Raw genomic sequence first — 22621 nt, 5'->3', positions numbered from 1 at the left:
CATGAGGATTTTGTTCAAAAAAGTGCCACACTGCACTCTTCCTACTTTGGCAGACATTTTGCGGCCTAGCACGCTGTGATCTTTTGACCCTCTGGACAAGCTGTCCAGCAACTCTTTTGATGTTTGGAACCTGTCTTTGGAGTGCTCCGGGCCTGCCAGATAACAGCTGTTGCGATGTCGATGTCTGCTGTGGATGCTCCTCATCTGAGCTATTGGAAGCAGCACCCTCTTCCCCCAATGGATGTCAATCTGGGTCAACAACTGGGTCATCCATCACCTCCTCTTCTATGTCATGTGCACCTTCCTCTGTGTCACCGTGTATGGTGGTATAGTGTGCGGGAAGGGGCACCTGAGTCTCATCAGGGTCAGAATCTGGCTCTGTACACTGCGAGGACAATGTAGTGCTCTGAGTGAATGTACCAGCAGAATCATCCATCAGCGGCTGTGCATCAGTGCACTCCATGTCAGATTCATCTTGGCCTGGGTAATTCACCATTTGACTTGATAATCCAGGCATGGTATGTGAAAACAGCTCCATGGAGTAATCAGTAGTATGGCCTGCGTCAACCTTCAATCTTGGTTGGGGTGAAGGACACAAGGAAAGGTGTGGTTCATGAACATGAGCCTCCAATGACGACTCAGTGCTTTTACTTTTTACAACTGAAGAAGAGGAGGCGATAGAGCTGGAGGCTGAGTCAGCAATGTAAGACAAAACTTTTTCCTGATGCTCTGGCTTTAAAAGCGGTTTGCCAACTCCTAGAAAACTAAGCGTTCGAGGCCTTATGTAGCCAGACGATGACGCAGGGTCAGCACCTCCTGCATTCGGTCCTATTTTGCTCTTGCCACTACCATCAGATCCACCACCAACACCATCATTACCAGCTGCCAACCCCCGCCCAATTCCACGGCCTCTTCCACCAGCCTTCCTCATTTTTGGTAGAAATGTAGACAAAATCCAACAAACTATATAGTAATGTAAAACAAGGTACAAGGTGTCTATAGGACAGGGGAGATTTTGAATTTCTGCACACACTTGTGGACAGTGGACACTTTTGGATTGTGTGAGGCCCACTGATATCTGAGCGCTATGTGACAGGCTCGATGGCACTGCTGTGACAAAAGTGACTAGAGGATAAGGGAGATTTTGAATATCTGCACACACTTTTGGACACTGGACACTTTTGGATTGTGTGAGGCCCACTGATATCTGAGTGCTATGTGACAGGCTCGATGGCACTGCTGTGACAAAAGTGACTAGAGGATAAGGGAGATTTTGAATATCTGCACACACTTTTGGACACTGGACACTTTTGGATTGTGTGAGGCCCACTGATATCTGAGCGCTATGTGACAGGCTCGATGGCACTGCTGTGACAAAAGTGACTAGAGGATAAGGGAGATTTTGAATATCTGCACACACTTTTGGACACTGGACACATTTGGATTGTGTGAGGCCCACTGATATCTGAGCGCTATGTGACAGGCTCGATGGCACAGCTGTGACAAAAGTGACTAGAGGATAAGGGAGATTTTGAATTTCTGCACACACTTGTGGACAGTGGAGACTTTTGGATTGTGTGAGGCCCACTGATATCTGAGCGCTATGTGACAGGCTCGATGGCACTGCTGTGACAAAAGTGACTAGAGGATAAGGGAGATTTTGAATATCTGCACACACTTTTGGACACTGGACACTTTTGGATTGTGTGAGGCCCACTGATATCTGAGCGCTATGTGACAGGCTCGATGGCACTGCTGTGACAAAAGTGACTAGAGGATAAGGGAGATTTTGAATATCTGCACACACTTTTGGACAGTGGACACTTTTGGATTGTGTGAGGCCCACTGATATCTGAGCGCTATGTGACAGGCTCGATGGCACTGCTGTGACAAAAGTGACTAGAGGATAAGGGAGATTTTGAATTTCTGCACACACTTGTGGACAGTGGACACATTTGGATTGTGTGAGGCCCACTGATATCTGAGCGCTATGTGACAGGCTCGATGGCACAGCTGTGACAAAAGTGACTAGAGGATAAGGGAGATTTTGAATTTCTGCACACACTTGTGGACAGTGGACACTTTTGGATTGTGTGAGGCCCACTGATATCTGAGCGCTATGTGACAGGCTCGATGGCACAGCTGTGACAAAAGTGACTAGAGGATAAGGGAGATTTTGAATTTCTGCACACACTTGTGGACAGTGGACACTTTTGGATTGTGTGAGGCCCACTGATATCTGAGCGCTATGTGACAGGCTCGATGGCACAGCTGTGACAAAAGTGACTAGAGGATAAGGGAGATTTTGAATCTCTGCACACACTTTTGGACACTGGACACTTTTGGATTGTGTGAGGCCCAATGAATATCTGAGCGCTATGTGACAGGCTCGATGGCACAGCTGTGACAAAAGTGACTTGAGGATAAGGGAGATTGGATTGCTTTTAAAAAAGCAGTTTGCGGAGCAGTGGGTAAACAGCAATGCCAGCCTGTCAGGAAGCCTTAGAAGGCAGCCCAACAACCAACACCACTGATACACCACTATATAGCCTCCCCTTGCACTGCACACACAGTGACTGGTGTGTTGTGCAGGCCAAATTGCTAGCAGCAGAAGCAGTTTTTTTTTCTTCTCAGCAGGACAAAAAAAAAAATTGGGATTGCTTTTAAAAAAGCAGTTTGCGGAGCAGTGGGTAAACAGCAATGCCAGCCTGTCAGGAAGCCTTAAAAGGCAGCCCAACAACCAACACCACTGATACACCACTATATAGCCTCCCCTTGCACTGCACACACAGTGACTGGTGTTTTGTGCAGGCCAAATCGCTAGCAGCAGAAGCAGTTTTTTTGTCTTCTTCCCTGCCTAACGCTCTCCCTACATACATAATCAGCAGCAACCTCTCCCTATACTAAGATCGGCAGAAGTAAGATGGCGGTCGGCGTGCACGCCCTTTTATACCCCCTGTGACGCCCACCAAAGCAAGCCAATCACTTGCATGCCCTTCTGAAAGATGGTGGTGACCCATGCCTATGTCATCACGTTGCCCACAGTGTCCGTGGATCCTGATTGGCTGAAAAAGAGCGCAAAACAAACTTTTGAAACGCGACTTTGGCGCGTAAGTCGCCGACCTCGTGGCCGACCTCATCCTAGGGTCGGGTTTCGTTTCATGAAACCCGACTTTGCCAAAAGTCGGCGACTTTTGAATTTTTTCGACCCGTTTCGCTCAACTCTACTTGTCAACCTTAATTAACTTCATAATACAAGTTACGCACTGAAAAATGGGGGTTATTTGGCTAAAGTTGTGGGGGGGTAGGGCTGGCTCCAGGTTTTCATGTGCCCTGGGCGAAAGAGCGCCCCTTTAACACATGCCACAACTCATCATGCTCCGATAAGGCAGAGAAATAGCGGTATAGTACAATGAAAAATACTTCACTTTTTACATCTCATGACGAGGCCCATCTATTTCTCCATACAGAATTATTGGTCCCATATAATGTTTGAAACAGTATATGATGAGCTCCACATAATGCTACAGTATATGTTGGTCCCCATGGATGAAGCTCCACTGTCTTATGGGCCCAAATAATGCTCCAAACATAATGGGCTCCATTTCTACTGCTCTAGTGTATAATGGGCCCTGTAAATGCTGCTCCAGTGTCTGATGTCCACCTTTGGAATGTTCCAGTGTATGGTGGGCACCATCTATCATTCTCCAGAGTATAGTGCTCCCCAAAAATTGCTGTCCCAACATTGAAAACAATCAAATAAGTCTCCTCGCTAGGGAATCCCTGTACTTGTCTGGACTCCTCGTCGTCCCCATCTTCCATCTCACTGCACAGTATTTCAACTTTGCAACTGCTGTGATCCTGAGCAAGCAGGGGGGGGCCCACTCGTTGGCGACGGCACTGGCACAGGGCCCCTGATAGTACGGTGGTGTGTCTGATGGTGGGTGGGCCGAACCTGCACTTTCATCTGCAGCTTCCTCTTTGTCACTGTGTAAGATGGAACTGTATATGGGAAGGGTAACCTGAGTTTCATCAGGGTCAGATTCAGGCCGAGTAGCGTGCGAGGGGAATGTAGTGGTCTGGGTCAATGTACCAGCAGATTCATCGAGCAGTGGCTGGGCATCAGTGCACTTGTGTCGCCCCCAGGAGTACGGTCGCCACAGTGGCATTACCTTCTTCCTAGGGAGTGTGATGTTATGCTTGGGAGCAACGAACGATCTCTCTAGCAGGTTAACTGATTGGGCGGCGTTATTCCCACGAGTCATGACCCTCCAAACAGCGTTCATGAAGGCAAAGTGTTTGTTTTACGTGGGCAGTATGGTTGCAAAGCTGAACCTTAAAGGAATGTCCAGAAGGGCACCACCAGGAGTGGAGCCTACGGTTAAATTCGACTCCACCTGGGAAACCTCAACCATGCCAGCTACAGAACAGATGCACACATTGCAAGCTTAATTCCGTTAACGAACGAGACTCCGTCATGCCCCGTGGTCCGAGTCCGGCTTACTAGAGGGACACGTGAGGCTCTGGCACATGAGATGGGCCAATAACTGGTGTGTCATGCCATTACATGTCCGTGGCTGCATGTGCGCTACACTGAAAAGGCCAGCGTTTGTCGCTTACAGGTGCAGATAACCCGCTGAACAACGTTAGTGATGGGGATCACTGATGACAATTATTACCCGCGAACAATGATTTCCCAGTAAGTGCAGGTCAACCGCAGTTCCGGAATTAGGCCTAACCGTCATTCCTGAAAAAATGAAAAACTTACGTGTGCAAACCACAGGTGCTGTAACTTGCTTAACAGCTCGCCAGCGGTTCTCACGCCCAGTATGGATTGCACGTGATTGCACAACGGTTAGAAAGGGTACCGTATCCCCGAATAACATGTATGGATAGCGTACACATTCAAAATATATGTCTGTACATCAGGAGGCAGGCTCAGACGGTGTTAGGCCCAGTATGGATTGCACGTGATTGCACAAAGGTTAGAAAGGGTACCGTATCCCCGGATAACATGTATGGATAGCGTACACATTCAAAATATATGTCTATACATCAGGAGGCAGGCTCAGACGGTGTTAGGCCCAGTATGGATTGCACGTGATTGCACAAAGGTTAGAAAGGGTACCGTATCCCTGGATAACATGTATGGATAGCGTACACATTCAAAATATATGTCTGTACATCAGGAGGCAGGCTCAGACGGTGTTAGGCCCAGTATGGATTGCACGTGATTGCACAAAGGTTAGAAAGGGTACCGTATCCCCGGATAACATGTATGGATAGGGTACACATTCAAAATATATGTCTGTACATCAGGAGGCAGGCTCAGACGGTGTTAGGCCCAGTATGGATTGCACGTGATTGCACAAAGGTTAGAAAGGGTACCGTATCCCTGGATAACATGTATGGATAGCGTACACATTCAAAATATATGTCTGTACATCAGGAGGCAGGCTCAGACGGTGTTAGGCCCAGTATGGATTGCACGTGATTGCACAAAGGTTAGAAAGGGTACCGTATCTGTGGATAACATGTATGGATAGCGTACACATTCAAAATATATGTCTATACATCAGGAGGCAGGCTCAGACGGTGTTAGGCCCAGTATGGATTGCACGTGATTGCGCAAAGGTTAGAAAGGGTACCGTATCCCCGGATAACATGTATGGATAGCGTACACATTCAAAATATATGTCTGTACATCAGGAGGCAGGCTCAGACGGTGTCAGGCACAGTATGGATTTGACGGCCCAGATTACACAGCGGAGGAGCAGGGAGAGGTAAAGATTGCAAATGCTGGGGCCCTGCCCAAGCAAGGGGGGCCCACTCGTGGGCGTCGGTACTGGCACTGGGCCCCTCATAGTACGGCGGTGTGTCTGACGGCGGGTGTGCACCACCACCGTCAGAGACACTTGATTGCACTATGAGGGACCCTGTGCCAGTGCCCGCACCCAAGAGTCGGCATACCCACCTGTCCAGGGCAACGGCACTCGCACGGTGTCGTGCGCTAGGTGGTGACCCCGGCCATGGGGGGGGAGGCAGCACAGTTAGGGAGTTTTAGAAAGTGGCATATGTTGATGTTGGACATTCAGCTGATGCAAAAGGCGAAATAGGTGAAGTCCCAGGAAGAGGTGGACCAAAGCAAGCCATTTTTCTGTCACCCTATGTGTCATCAGGGGAAGGTGGGACAAAATCCTTGGAAACCCATGCATGGTTCATTTTAATGAAGGTTAGATCATCCACATTTTGGGTTGACACACGGTTCCTTTTTTCTGTCAGGATTGATCCAGCTGCACTGAAGACTCTTTCCGATAGCACACTTGCAGCTGGGCAAGCGAGCTCCTGTAAGGCATATTGGGCCAATTCAGGCCAGGTGTCCAGTTTAGCGGCCCAATAGTCAAAGGGGAATGACCTGTGTGGGAGAACATCGATATGGGAGGAAAAGTAGTTTGTAACCATAGTTGACAACTGCTGTCTCCTGTCACTTTCCATCGATGCAGTATTACCAGTTGTGTGAGCGGTATTTGAAAAATCAGTCCACAACATTGTCATGAAACCCCTGTCTCCAACGTCACTTCTGCTGTGTGCACCACGAACACCTCTGCCAAGCTGCCCCCGGCCCGTACGGCTCGTGTGAGAACCATCACCGCTGCTGTGTGCTGGGAATGCCTCATGCAACCGATTTACCAGAGTTGCTTGTTTATTAGCCAATATTAGGACAAGGTTCTCCTGTGGCATGATGTTTTGTAATTTGCTTTTATAGCGTGGATCCAGGATGCTGGCCAACCAGTAGTCATCGTCGTTCATCATTTTGGCAATGCGTGGGTCCCTTTTTAAGATCTGCAAGGCATAATCTGACATGTGGGCCAATGTTCCCGGTGTCAATGATGCCCTGCGAGTGCTGGGTGGAGGAGCACTTTCTGGCAAATCCACATCCCTCCAGTCACGCACAAACCCTGTACCAGACCTTGCCACGCCAACATTTTCACTTGCCCCACGAGATGCATCCTCCTCCCCTAAGTAATCATCCCCATCATCCTCCTCCTCCTCCTCTTCTTCCTCCACCTCGTCCAGGAGAGGTCCCTGAGCAGACAATGGCTGAATGTCATCAAGGATTCCCTCCTCCTCTTCCTCCTCATCAACATTGGCTGCAGACGCCTGCTCCTTAAGGTGCGTCAAAGTTTGCATGAGCAGACGCATAAGTGGGATACTCATGCTTAGGATGGCGTCGTCTGCGCTTACCAGCCGTGTGCATTCCTCAAAACACTGAAGGACTTTACAGAGGTGTTTCAGCTTCGACCACTGCACACCTGTCAACTCCATGTCTGCTCTCAAAGTGCCTGGCCGTGTATGCTCCCACAAATGCATTATGGCCTGCCTCTGCTCGCACAGCCGCTCCACCATGTGCAGGGTTGAGTTCCACCTTGTTGCAATGTCGATAATGAGGCGGTGGTTGGGAAGGTGGAGCAATCGCTGCAGCTTCTGCATACGAACGGAGTGTACAGGCGACCAGCGGATGTGCGCGCACAGTCTTCGCACCTTCTGGAGCAGGGCTGTTAACTCCGGATAATTTTTGAGGAAGCACTGCACCACCAGGTTCAAGGTGTGAGCCAAGCAAGGTATATGGCTGAGTTTTGAAAGGGCTATGGCTGCCACAAAATTACGGCCGTTATCACTAACTACCTTGTCTACCTCAAGATGTACACTGCCCAGCCATGACTCAGTTTGTCACTTCAAGTACTCGGCCAGCACCTCGGCGGTGTGTCTGTTGCCCAAACACATCATCTGCAACACAGCCTGCTGACGCTTTCCACTAGCTGCTCAATAGGGGGACACATCGTGTGCAACAGTGGCAGCTGCAGATGGAGTGCTCGTACGACTGCGCTCTGTGGACGAGCTTTCGCTTCTGGAGGAGGAGGAGGAGGAGGGTCGAACGCCTACAGCCAACTGTTTCCTATACCGTGGGCTAGGCAGCACTGTCCCACCACCGCTGTCCCCTGTGGACCCTGCATCCACCACATTAACCCAGTGCGCAGTGATGGACACGCAACGGCCCTGGCCATGCCGACTGGACCATGCATCAGTTGTGAGGTGCACCTTTCCGCTCACTGACTGCTTGAGTGCATGGACAATGCGGTCTTTCACATGATGGTGGAGGGCTGGGATGGCTTTGCGAGAGAAGAAGTGGCAACTGGGTAGGTCATAGCGTGGTACTGCATAGGCCATGAGTTCGCGGAAAGCTGTGCTTTCCACCAACCGAAAGGGCATCATCTCAAACGAGATTAGTTTGGCAATGTGGGCGTTCAAACCCAGTGTACGCGGATGAGAGACTGAGTACTTTCTTGACCTACTCATAGTGTCTGGGAGGGTGAGCTGGACTTGAGAGCTGCATATGGTGGAAGTAGCGGTGGACAGGGCGGACTGAGAGAGGGTTGATGATGGTGATGGAGTTGGTGTTCTTTCTGATGGCCTAGAATCAGTCTTTCGTTGATATAACAGTGGGATTCCCTGACTGCTGTGGCCTTGCAACGACACCTCAACATTTGCTGCTGTGCTAACCGGTGGGCTTACAGTGGGGGAAACAATGTAGCGTTGCTGACTACCTTCGTTGTGATCAGTTGCACATGTGGCACTTGAGGTTTGGTGTTGTGTCCACGCTTGCAAGTGCATGCTGGTTAAATGTCTAAGCATGCAACTGGTGTTCAAATTTTTCAGATTTTTCCCTCGGCTAAAAGTCTTTGCGTACTTCTTACAGATAACCTTGGCCTGATCATGAGGATTTTGGTCAAAAAAGTGCCACACTGCACTCTTCCTACTTTGGCAGACATTTTGCGGCCTAGCACGCTGTGATCTTTTGACCCTCTGGACAAGCTGTCCAGCAACTCTTTTGATGTTTGGAACCTGTCTTTGGAGTGCTCCGGGCCTGCCAGATAACAGCTGTTGTGATGTCGATGTCTGCTGTGGATGCTCCTCATCTGAGCTATTGGAAGCAGCACCCTCTTCCCCCAATGGATGCCAATCTGGGTCAACAACTGGGTCATTCATCACCTCCTCTTCTATGTCATGTGCACCTTCCTCTGTGTCACCGTGTATGGTGGTCTAGTGTGCGGGAAGGGGCACCTGAGTCTCATCAGGGTCAGAATCTGGCTCTGTACACTGCGAGGACAATGTAGTGCTCTGAGTGAATGTACCAGCAGAATCATCCATCAGCGGCTGTGCATCAGTGCACTCCATGTCAGATTCATCTTGGCCTGGGTAATTCACCATTTGACTTGATAATCTAGGCATGGTATGTGAAAACAGCTCCATGGAGTAATCAGTAGTATGGCCTGCGTCATCCTTCAATCTTGGTTGGGGTGAAGGACACAAGGAAAGGTGTGGTTCATGAACATGAGCCTCCAATGACGACTCAGTGCTTTTACTTTTTACAACTGAAGAAGAGGAGGCGATAGAGCTGGAGGCTGAGTCAGCAATGTAAGACAAAACTTTTTCCTGATGCTCTGGCTTTAAAAGCGGTTTGCCAACTCCTAGAAAACTAAGCGTTCGAGGCCTTATGTAGCCAGACGATGACGCAGGCTCAACACCTCCTGCATTCGGTCCTATTTTGCTCTTGCCACTACCATCAGATCCACCACCAACACCATCATTACCAGCTGCCAACCCCCGCCCAATTCCACGGCCTCTTCCACCAGCCTTCCTCATTTTTGGTAGAAATGTAGACAAAATCCAGCAAACTATATAGTAATGTAAAACAAGGTACAAGGTGTCTATAGGACAGGGGAGATTTTGAATTTCTGCAGACACTTGTGGACACTGGACACTTTTGGATTGTGTGAGGCCCACTGATATCTGAGCGCTATGTCACAGGCTCGATGGCACAGCTGTGACAAAAGTGATGAGAGGATAAGGGAGATTTTGAATTTCTGCAGACACTTGTGGACACTGGACACTTTTGGATTGTGTGAGGCCCACTGATATCTGAGTGCTATGTGACAGGCTCGATGGCACAGCTGTGACCAAAGTGACTAGAGGATAAGGGAGATTTTGAATTTCTGCACACACTTTTGGACACTGGACACTTTTGGATTGTGTGAGGCCCACTGATATCTGAGCGCTATGTCACAGGCTCGATGGCACCGCTGTGACAAAAGTGACGAGAGGATAAAGGAGATTTTGAATTTCTGCACACACTTGTGGACACTGGACACTTTTGGATTGTGTGAGGCCCACTGATATCTGAGCGCTATGTCACAGGCTCGATGGCACAGCTGTGACAAAAGTGACTAGAGGATAAGGGAGATTGGATTGCTTTTAAAAAAGCAGTTTGCAGAGCAGTGGGTAAACAGCAATGCCAGCCTGTCAGGAAGCCTTAAAAGGCAGCCCAACAACCAACACCACTGATACACCACAATATAGCCTCCCCTTGCACTGCACACACAGTGACTGGTGTGTTGTGCAGGCCAAATCGCTAGCAGCAGAAGCAGTTTTTTTTTCTTCTCAGCAGGACAAAAAAAAAAATGGGAATGCTTTTAAAAAAGCAGTTTGCGGAGCAGTGGGTAAACAGCAATGCAGGAATGTCAGGAAGCCTTAGAAGGCAGCCCAACAACCAACACCACTGATACACCACTATATAGCCTCCCCTTGCACTGCACACACAGTGACTGGTGTGTTGTACAGGCCAAATTGCTAGCAGCAGAAGCAGTTTGTTTTTCTTCTCAGCAGGACAAAAAAAAAAATTGTGATTGCTTTTAAAAAAGCAGTTTGCGGAGCAGTGGGTAAACAGCAATGCAGGAATGTCAGGAAGCCTTAGAAGGCAGCCCAACAACCAACACCACTGATACACCACTATATAGCCTCCCCTTGCACTGCACACACAGTGACTGGTGTGTTGTACAGGCCAAATTGCTAGCAGCAGAAGCAGTTTGTTTTTCTTCTCAGCAGGACAAAAAAAAAAATTGTGATTGCTTTTAAAAAAGCAGTTTGCGGAGCAGTGGGTAAACAGCAATGCAGGAATGTCAGGAAGCCTTAGAAGGCAGCCCAACAACCAACACCACTGATACACCACTATATAGCCTCCCCTTGCACTGCACACACAGTGACTGGTGTGTTGTGCAGGCCAAATCGCTAGCAGCAGAAGCAGTTTTTTTGTCTTCTTCCCTGCCTAACGCTCTCCCTACAGAATCAGCAGCAACCTCTCCCTATACTGAGATCGGCAGAAGTAAGATGGCGGTCAGCGTGCACGCCCTTTTATACCCCCTGTGACGCCCACCAAAGCAAGCCAATCACTTGCATGCCCTTCTGAAAGATGGTGGTGACCCCTGCCTATGTCATGACGTTGCCCACAGTGTCCATGGATCCTGATTGGCTGAAAAAGAGCGCAAAACAAACTTTTGAAACGCGACTTTGGCGCGTAAGTCGCCGACCTCGTGGCCGACCTCATCCTAGGGTCGGGTTTCGTTTCATGAAACCCGACTTTGCCAAAAGTCGGCGAATTTTGAAATTTTTCGACCCGTTTCGCTCAACTCTACTGTCAAGGACTGGACCAATCGGCAGACAGCTGTGAGGTTCAGGTGAATGCTAAAATAAAACTTATATGGCCACCACTCCATTCACAAAAGGAAAGCATGAAACTAGGACTCATTCATAACATGTGATGCACATTTACTGATATTTAGATTGGGAATGTCTGAGATGACAATATTCATTTTACACACTGTCACTCCTAGATGTGACTGCCAGCAGCCAGCCTATTATGTTTTACATCCATGTCTATGTTAATAGAAACAGGGACCCAACCTCTATAAAGAAAGTGCGCCGAGCGTGCCGAAATTCAACATGCTGCGTTCGGCGCACACGGGCGCACATTCAAAAGTGCGCAGCGCACGCCAAAATCCTACTAGCGCACGGCCAGCGCACGATCTGCGCATTCTATGCTAAAGATAGGGTGCGCAGATCGCAAGCGTCCATGTGCGATAGTAGGCGTCGATGACCGATGGGGCGGGCAGGGAGCCGGCAGGGGGCGGGGCTTAGCGGCGCCGTGCGCAGCGTGGAGTAAACGCTAGTGTGAAACTAGCCTTAAGTTTTTACACTGCATTCAGCCTTGTTAAACATACCACAGATGCTAACAATCATTTATCAGAAATCATTGTGATACACTTGCCAATCTCCAGTATATTTAGATTACCTTAATTACCCTTCCCGTTCATATACATGCAATGATTCAATAATATCACAGCATATATATCACTTTTATTTGTATAATCATAATTAGTCATGTTATCTAATCCATACATTTACATACACTGGGCACAACTTATCTTATTTTATATAAATCGAGATGGTAGTCCATAATATTAGGCCTTAAAAAATGGAGTTTAAAGGGAATCTTTCACCATTTTTTTGGACTATGAGCTGCCGGCATCGACATCAGGGGCTTATCTACAGCACTCTGTAATGCTGTAGATAAGCCTCTAATGTAACCTGAAAGAGAAGAAAAAGGAGTTATCTTATACTCACCGAGGGGCAGTCCGGTCTTGGTTCGATGGGTGTTGTGGTCCGGCGCCTCACATCTTCATACGATTCTATCCTCTTCTTCCCTTCCTGTCATGGCTCCGGCGCAGGTGCACTGCTCTGCCCTCAATGTCGATGCTGGCAGCTCATAGTCCAAAAAAAGGGCGACAGATTCCCTTTAATATAACAATCCCTAGGGTATCAATTCAGCTATCTGTTTGTACCTTATACAGTGGGGGAAATAAATATTTGATCCCTTGCTGATTTTGCAAGTTTGCCCACTGACAAAGACATGAAGTCTATCATTTTAAGGGTAGGTTAATTTTAACATTGAGAGATTAAATATCAAAAATAAAATCCAGAAAATCACATTATATAAAATATATAAAATTATATGCATTTTGAAGCGAGAAATAAGTATTTGATCACCTACCAACCATTAAGAGTTCTGGCTCTCACATACCAGTTAGACGCTCCTAATCAACTCATTAATTGCATGAAAGACAGATGTCTTACAAAGTCACCTTTATAAAAGACTCCTGTCCACAGACTCAATTAATCAGTCAGACTCTAACCTCTTCAACATGGGCAAGACCAAAGAGCTTTATGAGGATGTCAAGGACAAGATCATAGACCTGAACAAAGCTGGAAAGAGACAACTGTTGGTACAATAGTGAGAAAATGGAAGAAATACAAAATGACTGTCAGTCGATATCGATATGGGGCACCATGCAAAATTTCACCTCGTGGGGTATCCTTGATCATGATGAAGGTGAGAGATCAGCCAAAAACTACACAGGGGGGAATTTGTTAATGATCTCAAGGCAGCTGGGACCACAATCACCAACAAAATCATTGGTAGCACATTACGCCGTAAAGGTTTAAAATCCTGCAGTGCCTGCAAGGTCCCCCTGCTCAAGAAGGCACATGTGCAGGCACTTCTGAAGTTTTCCAATGAACACCTGGATGATTCTGTGAGTGATTGGGAAAAAGTGCTGTAGTCAGATGAGACAAAAATTGAGCTCTTTGGTATTAACTCAACTCGCTGTGTTTGGAGGAAGAGAAATGCTGCCTATGACCCAAAGAACACCATCCCCACTGTCAAGCATGGAGGTGGAAACATTATGTTTTGGTGGTGTTTTTCTGCTACGGGCACAGGACTAATTCACCGCAACAATTGGAGAATGGATGGAGCCATGTAGCGTAAAATCCTGAGTGACAACCTCCTTCCCTCTGCCAGGACTAGTGATGAGCGAGTATACTCGTTGCTTTGGGACTCCCAGAGCATGCTCGGGTGGTCTCCAAGTATTTTGGCATGCTTGGATATTTTGTTTTTGTCGCCTCAGCTACATGATTTTTGACTGCTAGACAGCTTGAATACATGCGTGGAATGCCTGTTTGTTAGGGAATTCCCACATGTATTCAGCCTGTCTACAAGTACCAAATATCTATGTGTAGTTGTTAAAATTACATTCACTAAATGGTCGGATGTTATACCAATGAAAATGATATATAACAATTAGGGGATAACATTGAAAACCTATCCTATCATCTATAAATAACAGACCCATATGCTTAAATAAATTATGTATAAGATATTAACTCATTAAGGCCCGACGGTGCAGCAGATTTTTGCCTAAATATCCATTGGGTGCCCTTTCTCGATATTCTTTTGTCCCAGTCCCCTGCTCTAGAGAATTATATTACTTTTTCAATCACCTGATATATGACTCATCCTAAATACCCTACGTGTTCCAGGCAAACATGCTGAGCTAGATGGGTATCCTCCTTTTTATGAATGTCCCTAAAATGTTATACTTTCTTTCTCATAAATTGACAGATGATCTTGCCAAGATAGTTTTTGAGCATGAACATCTGACCAGATATGTCACTTCCTGAGTTCTGCAATAATTAAATCTCTATTTTCATACATAAGGCCAGTGATTTCACTTCTAAATCTAGAACTCTTATCTATAAAGTCACATGCTCTACACGATTCACATTTAAATGTTCTCAATAATATATTAGCTCTGTTAAGCTAGATGTTATTGCCATTCGCTGGTTCTATGTGACCATAAAACAGATAGTCCCAATGGATTCATGTCACACCACGGTCCATGTCTAGAATTTCTTAATATGTCTTCAAAACTCTCATCACTTCATTCGATTGAATGTCAAAGGTCTCAGTCTTACCATACCATCATTCTAGTTCAGAAAAAAAAGTGTAGTCAGCTTACCGGTCTGTAGTTAAATCCCCCAGCCTGCCAATGCCCAGCACGGATTGTGGTGAGCATCCACATCAAAAAGGAGAAGGGAAAAAAAGAAAAACTGTGATCCAGCTCAAGACAAAGGCGGCTACAGCTTAGGCCTGTTTCACACTTCAGTTTTTTCGTGTCAGTTAAAATCCGCCAAAATGGCGGAAAGCGGATCCATTGCTAACTGATGTGAACGGATGCCACCGGACCGTTTTTTGACGGATCCGATGAATGAAGAATTTTAAAGGAACCGCAGCCCGGGGAGGAGAGAGAGAGAGAGAGAATTTTTTCTGTCCGCCAGAAATGATTTCAGGGTTAAATTTCCGGCTGACTTCATTCCTCCGGGCATGCACACTATAAAATGCGGATCCTGCAGCAAAAAAAACGTTGCATGGTCCGTCCAGGCATGTCGGCGAACGCAAAAAAATTGACGGATCCGCAAAAAAACGGATCCAACTGATGGCCATCCGTCAAGATCCGCCGGTAATGCAAATCAATGGGGAAAAAAACGGATCCGCCAAAAAAATGGCTGATCCGTTTTTTTGCAAAACGGCGGATTTTGACTGATGGTCAAAAACGGAAGTGTGAAACAGGCCTTAACAAAATTTTATTGGACAACTTTAAAATATATAAGTGCTTTAAAAAAATATGTGCATAGCAAACACCGAGCACACCAGTAGGAACGATCTACGCGTTTCAACTAAACAGTCTTACTCATGATCTACCTCACAATGATCTACCTCACAATACATTGGAGACATATATATAGAGTGCACATAGTAGTCATAGGACCAACAATTAAAAATGCAAAAGAGGCATATTACACTCATTGGACAGACAATTAAAAATGCAAAAAAGCATATATGTATTCATAAAAAGACCTTACAAAACACTACTGGAAAACTATCATAAAATTAGTGGAACAACATAATAAATTCTCTTATATAATATTGCCTAAATAATATTCAGTATTATTTTATTAAATCCTGTCTGGCATTAAGACCATGAGGAATACGGGTGTCAAGCATAAACATCCAGTATGTTTCACGGTTAAGTAATTTTTGTTGTAAATCCCCACCTCTTGGAGGTTTATAAACCCTTTCAGTTCCACAGAATCTAAAACTAGTGAGATTGCCTTTGTGCACATTTTCAAAATGTCTTGACACAGCTGAGGCAGAAAGAGCTTTGGAATTTACAGCGTCTGATAAGTGCCTCCTAATACGCACCTTCACCTCTCAAAGAGGATACCCTAAATGGAATTTGGATAATGCACGCAAAAAAATTTTCAGAGCAGCAGGGCACATCTACTTTTGGTTTTTAATGACATAAATAGCCCTTTTCTAATCTTGCAGTAACCGTCTGACCATAACTCCTCAGAGAAATGAAGACTGGGTAAATTGATCAACTTGTGTAATGAATTTAGCCCAATATAATTTTCCTGTAAATAGGACTAAATCCTTAACCATTCAAAGATCTCAAATCTCACTGTTGGGACAAAGGACACCTCTCTGGACAATAATCTCATGTCATATTAGGTCAAGGCACTTTACTTCCTCCTCTAAGCATGTAATGTGTGATAGGCAGACTCTTAGAAAAAAAAAGAAAAAGATGAGGAGGGAGCAGCAGAAGAGGGGGATTTGCCATTGAGAAAGATGTATTTAAATTTGAGGGAGGAGGATATATCTGATTTTGTAGATTTCCTTTAGAGCCCCAATTCATTCCTGACTTCTATCAGTTCCTCTCTCCTTTCCTGTATTGCTTCCTCTACTGCTTCATCACGGCATCGGGTCACAGCCACTGTAGCCTAGCCGCAGAACCGACCGGCCCGATTCCAAATACCCATGGTCCTGGTGGGCGTCTCAAATCCACCTTGCCAAGCAAACTCCAACATTTGGCTACGCCACTCAAAAAAATAAATTAGCCAGATAATAAAATGTACATACACAAAAATATTGAAGTTATGGAAAATGTAGATAGACATCCACATAATTTGTATACATACTACATTGGAATTTCATATGGCAGTGTGGAGGTTAATAATTCCATGTGAATCATACTGCGAAGAGCAAACATAAAAAATACATCCAACAAAGACATTTGTATTAAAATGTATGAACGTCCTAATAATGTTAAGAGTTATAACAGTTTCTCATTCCTTTGAACATTTCCTTTCAAAGATAATCCATTATTTTCTTAGGCTGAATAGTCTTTTCAAGCTAGCGGTAGTTACTATCAAAGCAGTTTTAACATTGTTAGGATACCATTATGGTTCATTATATTTTATGTGGGAATCTGAGAACGAATCATTTTCAATACATTTCTTCCAAAATTAAAATCACAAGTTGTAAAACTAATCTAAGAAGTGTCAGATATAATGAAATGTAATTTCAGTCTTCATAGTTACTCGTTATTAACTGCGGCAGTTGGGAGCGTATGACTTTCTAACTAGTCGTGAGCGGGAATGAAAAATACATCACTGAAAATTGGATTTTTGTTTCCTGTTCACTGCTGGATGGAAATATTTAACCATTTGCTGGAGCAGAAGTTATTGAAATTCCACTCATTTGCAGGCAGTGTATGATCATTAGAATTGAAGCTCATTGTATTTCCCACTGTTCATAGCTTGAGTTCATGGAGTTTAGATACTTAAAATTATTTTGTGGGAAATTAGAGACACATAATAACTGTGAACAGATAATTGGGTAAATCTAATGTTATTGTCTCCTTATTATTGTTTCTTTTGGTTCTTCAAGAATATAGAATTTAGTACAGTGCGTAAAAAGAAGCCATAAATTAAAGATATTTCATCATAACCAAAATTAGAACAATATTACAATGTGTTTAATTGGTGGGAGCTTTTTGCGCTTGTCATAAATGAAAGGCTGCTTCCCTATAATGAGTAGCTGTTTTGAAAAGTAGAACACATCGCATCTCTACATAACTCTTCTTATTACAGAATGACCACAAATGAGGGTCACAGCATCAGTTGTGAAAAGATCTAATGTTAAAAATAATTTTAAAAAATGAAAAATCGGGTTATATTCACCTTACGACATCCCTCGCAGCGTCCCCAGGCCTCCGCGATGCTCCGGCAGGTCCCATTTCCAGTGATGCATTGCGGCAATGACCTTTGAAGACGTCGTGGTCTCACGAGACCGCTACAGTATTGCGAGACAGCGACGTCAGCAAAGGTCATTATCGCAATGCATTACTGGGAACGGGAGCTGCCGCGTGTATCGCTGAAGCCTGGGGATGCTGCGCGGGACATCGAAAGGTGAATATAACCCGATTTTTTTATTTTAAATCTATTTTTTACAGGGATATAGTACCCAAAGCCTGGAGGACAGTCTCCTCTCCTCCGGACTGTGGGTACCATGCGCAAATGTTCTGCTTACTTTTCACATGGTGGGCACAGCCACATGCGGAAAGTAAGCAGAACAATGCATTCCTATATGGGCGAAATCGCCGCGATTCTGCAAAATAATGAGCATGCTGCGTATTTTTCCACGATGCGATTCCGCCGCTGGAAAATCCACAGCATTAGCACAGCATTGTGGAATCCCATAGGATTGCATGGGATGCTTTTTTTTGCATTTTCGCAGCAAAATCGTGCGTTAAAAACCACCGCGAAAACGCCAAAAAAAACGCGACGTGTCAACGCAGCCTATATCACAAACTTTTCTTACTCAATAATTCTCAATATTATTTTCCAGGATTTAAAAGTTTTAATCTGTCACACTAATCTGGCCACACAAGTGTTTTTCTACAGTCAAATCTGGATTAATTCTTATTGCGTATCTGTGTAGATTCATACTAGATTGTACTTTATCTTTAATTTCCCCTATTGCCTCCAACTTTAATTTTCCATACATTTCTCACTTTGTAAATTCAATACATTGCTAATTTGCTATATAAATTACTTAACAGGCTGCAATTCAGATTGCAACCAATTGTTGGATGTGGGTAAATATAGCATATACATGTCCAGACAAAACAACAGAAAATCTTTCTTTCTCGAAAGCTTGTGTTTCGTACCACAAATCTTATTATGATGAGCCAAAAAATAGATAAGGTTGGATATAATAAAGATTTCCGCATTGGAGTTCCTTGCTCATACTACTGTGCATACCATATGGTACGGTGTACTGTAAATAGGACTAAATCAGGGATTTTATAATACATTTGTGTGCTGGGCATAAAGATTTTTTCACCAATTGTAAAATGACAATACTTTCTTAAATAAATACATAAGGTCCTAAGTACAGATGAGCAAATATTTTAATGTTCAGTTCGGATTATGAACATTAAAACTATTTTAAAGTCAGGTCCCCTACTGTATGACCTTAAGAGCACAAGAATTTTTGGGTGGCCTCTGGATCAGATTTCTGCAACCTAATTTCAGCTCAACAAAAAGACAAAGTGTGATACGGCGGGTTGTCTAATGTTTTGCAACGGAAAAATTAAAAAAAAGTTTTAATGTGCCTTAGGTCTGCAGACAGTTTCATATCACCACAGCACTAAATGACAAGGTGGGATACAGCAGGCTGTTTCACATTTAGCTAGTGAAAATATAGTATTTAGAAAAATATACTCTTGCATGGAGCACAATAGAAGTAGTGCACAACACACTTGTAGCCTATACGCCCTGCTGGCTTTCACTGTGGACCTCAGTAATGGCCAAAAAAGTGCTGGAAGGTAAAATTAACATTCACACTAGGCACTAACTAACTACACTATCTGACTGATATACAATTGCCTGGCTAAAATCTTGCTGCTAACAGCGCCAGCGTCAAGAGCAACCTCTCTGAGCTGTTAAAATGTCAAAATGGCGATAAAGCAAGATGTCTGCTACTTATATGGAGAGCTGTGTTAAATTGAAATGATAGGACTCACAGCTCACAGTGCATGTCAAACCAAATGAGAATCATGAGGTCAAAGGAACTGGCAGAGGAGCTCAGAGACAGAATTGTGGCAAGGCACATATCTGTCCAAGGCTACAAAAGAATTTCTGCAGTAATCAAGTTTCCTAAGGGCACAGTGGCCTCCACAATCCTTAAATGGAAGAAGTTTGGGACCACCAGAAGTCTTCCGAGACCTGGATGTCCAGCCAAACTGAGCAATCATGAGAGAAAAGCCTTGGTGAGAGAGGTAAAGAAGAACCCCAAGATCACTGTGGCTGAGCTCCGTAGATGCAGTAGGGAGATGGGAGAAAGTTCCACAAAGTCAACTATCACTGCAGCCCTCCACCCTTTATGGCAGAGTTTCCCGAAGGAAACCTCTCCTCAGTGCAAGACATGAAAATCTGCAACCAACAAATTCCACAATGGTGTATATCATGTGGAAAAAAAGTGAATATTACAAAAATTGGGTTTAAAATCATAATTATTTATTGAATATATTTTTTAAAAAAGATGAAAAAAAAAAAAGACAGGGCAAAAAAGCCTCCAAAAAGAGGGGGATAAGCTGTGGCAAGAAAATAAGCAGTGACACAAAGGAAGGTCAATAGGTAACCATAAAGGTTAAATGTAAATACAAAAAAAGATTTTACATGCAAATTAGTCCATGCCAGAGACAACATGCCTTAGTAGATAACAATAATGTTCCATTGTTTGTTGCCACTAAGTTTTGCAAGAGGAAGAAGCTACTTTTTGCAAGCCCCTGGCAGAAGCTCTTCAGCAAAACGGCGCTCGTCAGGCATTCCATCTGCTTTCATCTGCAGTTACGGCACTTGCTCTGGTACACTCTCTAACATCAGGTGCAAAACCATTCCTTTATTTCATGCTTAAGCACTTTATTCATTAATTGGTAGTTTGTGCAGCTCCAGATGTACTTCATGTTATCAACCCTCATGGTATACTCAGGATTTTTATAGCCACATGGGCAAGGTGCAATATTGCTTTCTTCTTGAAATACTTGGTAGTAACAAACAATGGTATATTATTGTCATCTACCAAGGCATTATTACTCTGGCATAAACTAATTTGTATGTAAGAACCTTTTTGTATTTACATTTAAACTTATGGAGTTGTTCTTTGATTTTTCATCTTGCTGCTTATTTTTGTGCAGCTCCCAGTGTACCCCACTTCATTAATCCTTATGGTACACTTCGATACTTTATAGTCACATGGGCAATATTGCTTTATCCTCTTGCAAAACTTAGTGGCAACAAACAATGGAACATTATTGTTATCTTCTAAGGCATGTTGTCTCTGTCATGGACTAATTTGCATGTAAAATCTTTTTTGGTATTTACATTTATCCTATAGGGTTACCTATTGACTTTCCTTTGTGTCACTGCTTATTTTCTTGCCGCAGCTTATCCCCCTCTTTTTGGAGGCTTTTTTGCCCTGTCTTTTTATTTTTTTCATCTTTTTAAAAATATATTCAATAAATAATTATGATTTTAAACACAATTTTTGTAATCTTCACTTTTTTTCCACATGATATACACCATTGTGGAATTTTTTGGTTTCAGTATTGAAGTGACTTTGCCTCAAAAGAAAAGACTATGAGATTAATATGAAAATCTGCATAGCATTCGCTAAAAAAACACTTGAAAGACTCCCAAACTATGAGAAATAAGATTCTCTGGTCTTATAAGACGAAAATAGAACTTTTTGGTGATAATTTTAAGCGGTATGTGTGGAGAAAGCCAGGTACTGCTCATCATCTGCCCAATACAATCCCAACACTGCATGAAAACCTCTTCCAGAGTGCTCTGGACCTCAGACTTGGCTGAAGGTTCACCTTCCAACAAGACAATGACCCTAAGCACACAGCTAAAATAACAAAGGAGTGGCTTCAGAACAACTCTGTGACCATTCCTGACTGGCCCAGCCAGAGCCCTGACCTAAACCCAATTGAGCATCTCTGGAGAGACCTGATAATGGCTGCCCACCAACGTTCACCATCCAACCTGACGGAACAGGAGAGGATCTGCAAGGAAGAATGGCAGAGTATCCCCAAATCGGGAGTTGGAAGTTTCGCCCCCAGCAGTTTGCCCCCAGCATTTCGCCCCCAGCAGTTTGCCCCCAGCAGTTCGCCCCCAGGTACACTTCGCCCCCGAACATTTCGCCCCCAGCATTTCGCCCCCAGGTTGTTTCGCCCCCGCACATTTCGCCCCCGCACATTTCGCCCCCAGCAGTTCGCCCCCGCACATTTCACCCCCGCACATTTCGCCCTCAGCAGTTCGCCCCCGGATGTTTCGCCCCCGGATGTTTCGCCCCCAACAGTTCGCCCCCGGATGTTTCGCCCCTGGATGTTTCGCCCCCAGCAGTTCGTCCCCAGATGTTTCGCCCCCAGCAGTTCACCCCCGGATGTTTTGCCCCCAGCAGTTCGCCCCCAGCAGTTCGCCCCCGGATGTTTCGCCCCCAGCAGTTCGCCCCCAGCAGTTCACCCCCGGATGTTTCGCCCCCAGCAGTTCGCCCCCGGATGTTTCGCCCCCACATTTCGCCCTCGGATGTTTCGCCCCCAGAAGTTCGCCCCCAGCAGTTCACCCCCGGATGTTTCGCCCCCAGCAGTTCGCCCCCGGATGTTTCGCCCCCAGCAGTTCGCCCCCAGCAGTTCACCCCCGGATGTTTCGCCCCCAGCAGTTCGCCCCCGGATGTTTCGCCCCCAGCAGTTCGCCTCCAGCAGTTCACCCCCGGATGTTTCGCCCCCAGCAGTTCGTACCCGGATGTTTCGCCCCCAGCAGTTCGCCCCCGGATGTTTCGCCCCCAGCAGTTCGCCCCCGGATGTTTCACCCCGGATGTTTCGCCCCCTGTCAGTTCGCCCCCAGCAGTTCATCCCTGGATGTTTTGCCTCTAGCAATTTGCTCCTGGATCTTTCGCATCCGGGAAAAACCTGCCTGAACT

The sequence above is a fragment of the Dendrobates tinctorius genome, unplaced genomic scaffold (genome assembly GCF_039654945.1).
Source record: "Dendrobates tinctorius isolate UK_male_01 unplaced genomic scaffold, ASM3965494v1 ptg000047l, whole genome shotgun sequence".
Lineage (NCBI taxonomy): Eukaryota > Metazoa > Chordata > Amphibia > Anura > Dendrobatidae > Dendrobates > Dendrobates tinctorius.
This window is presented reverse-complemented; position numbering follows the sequence as displayed.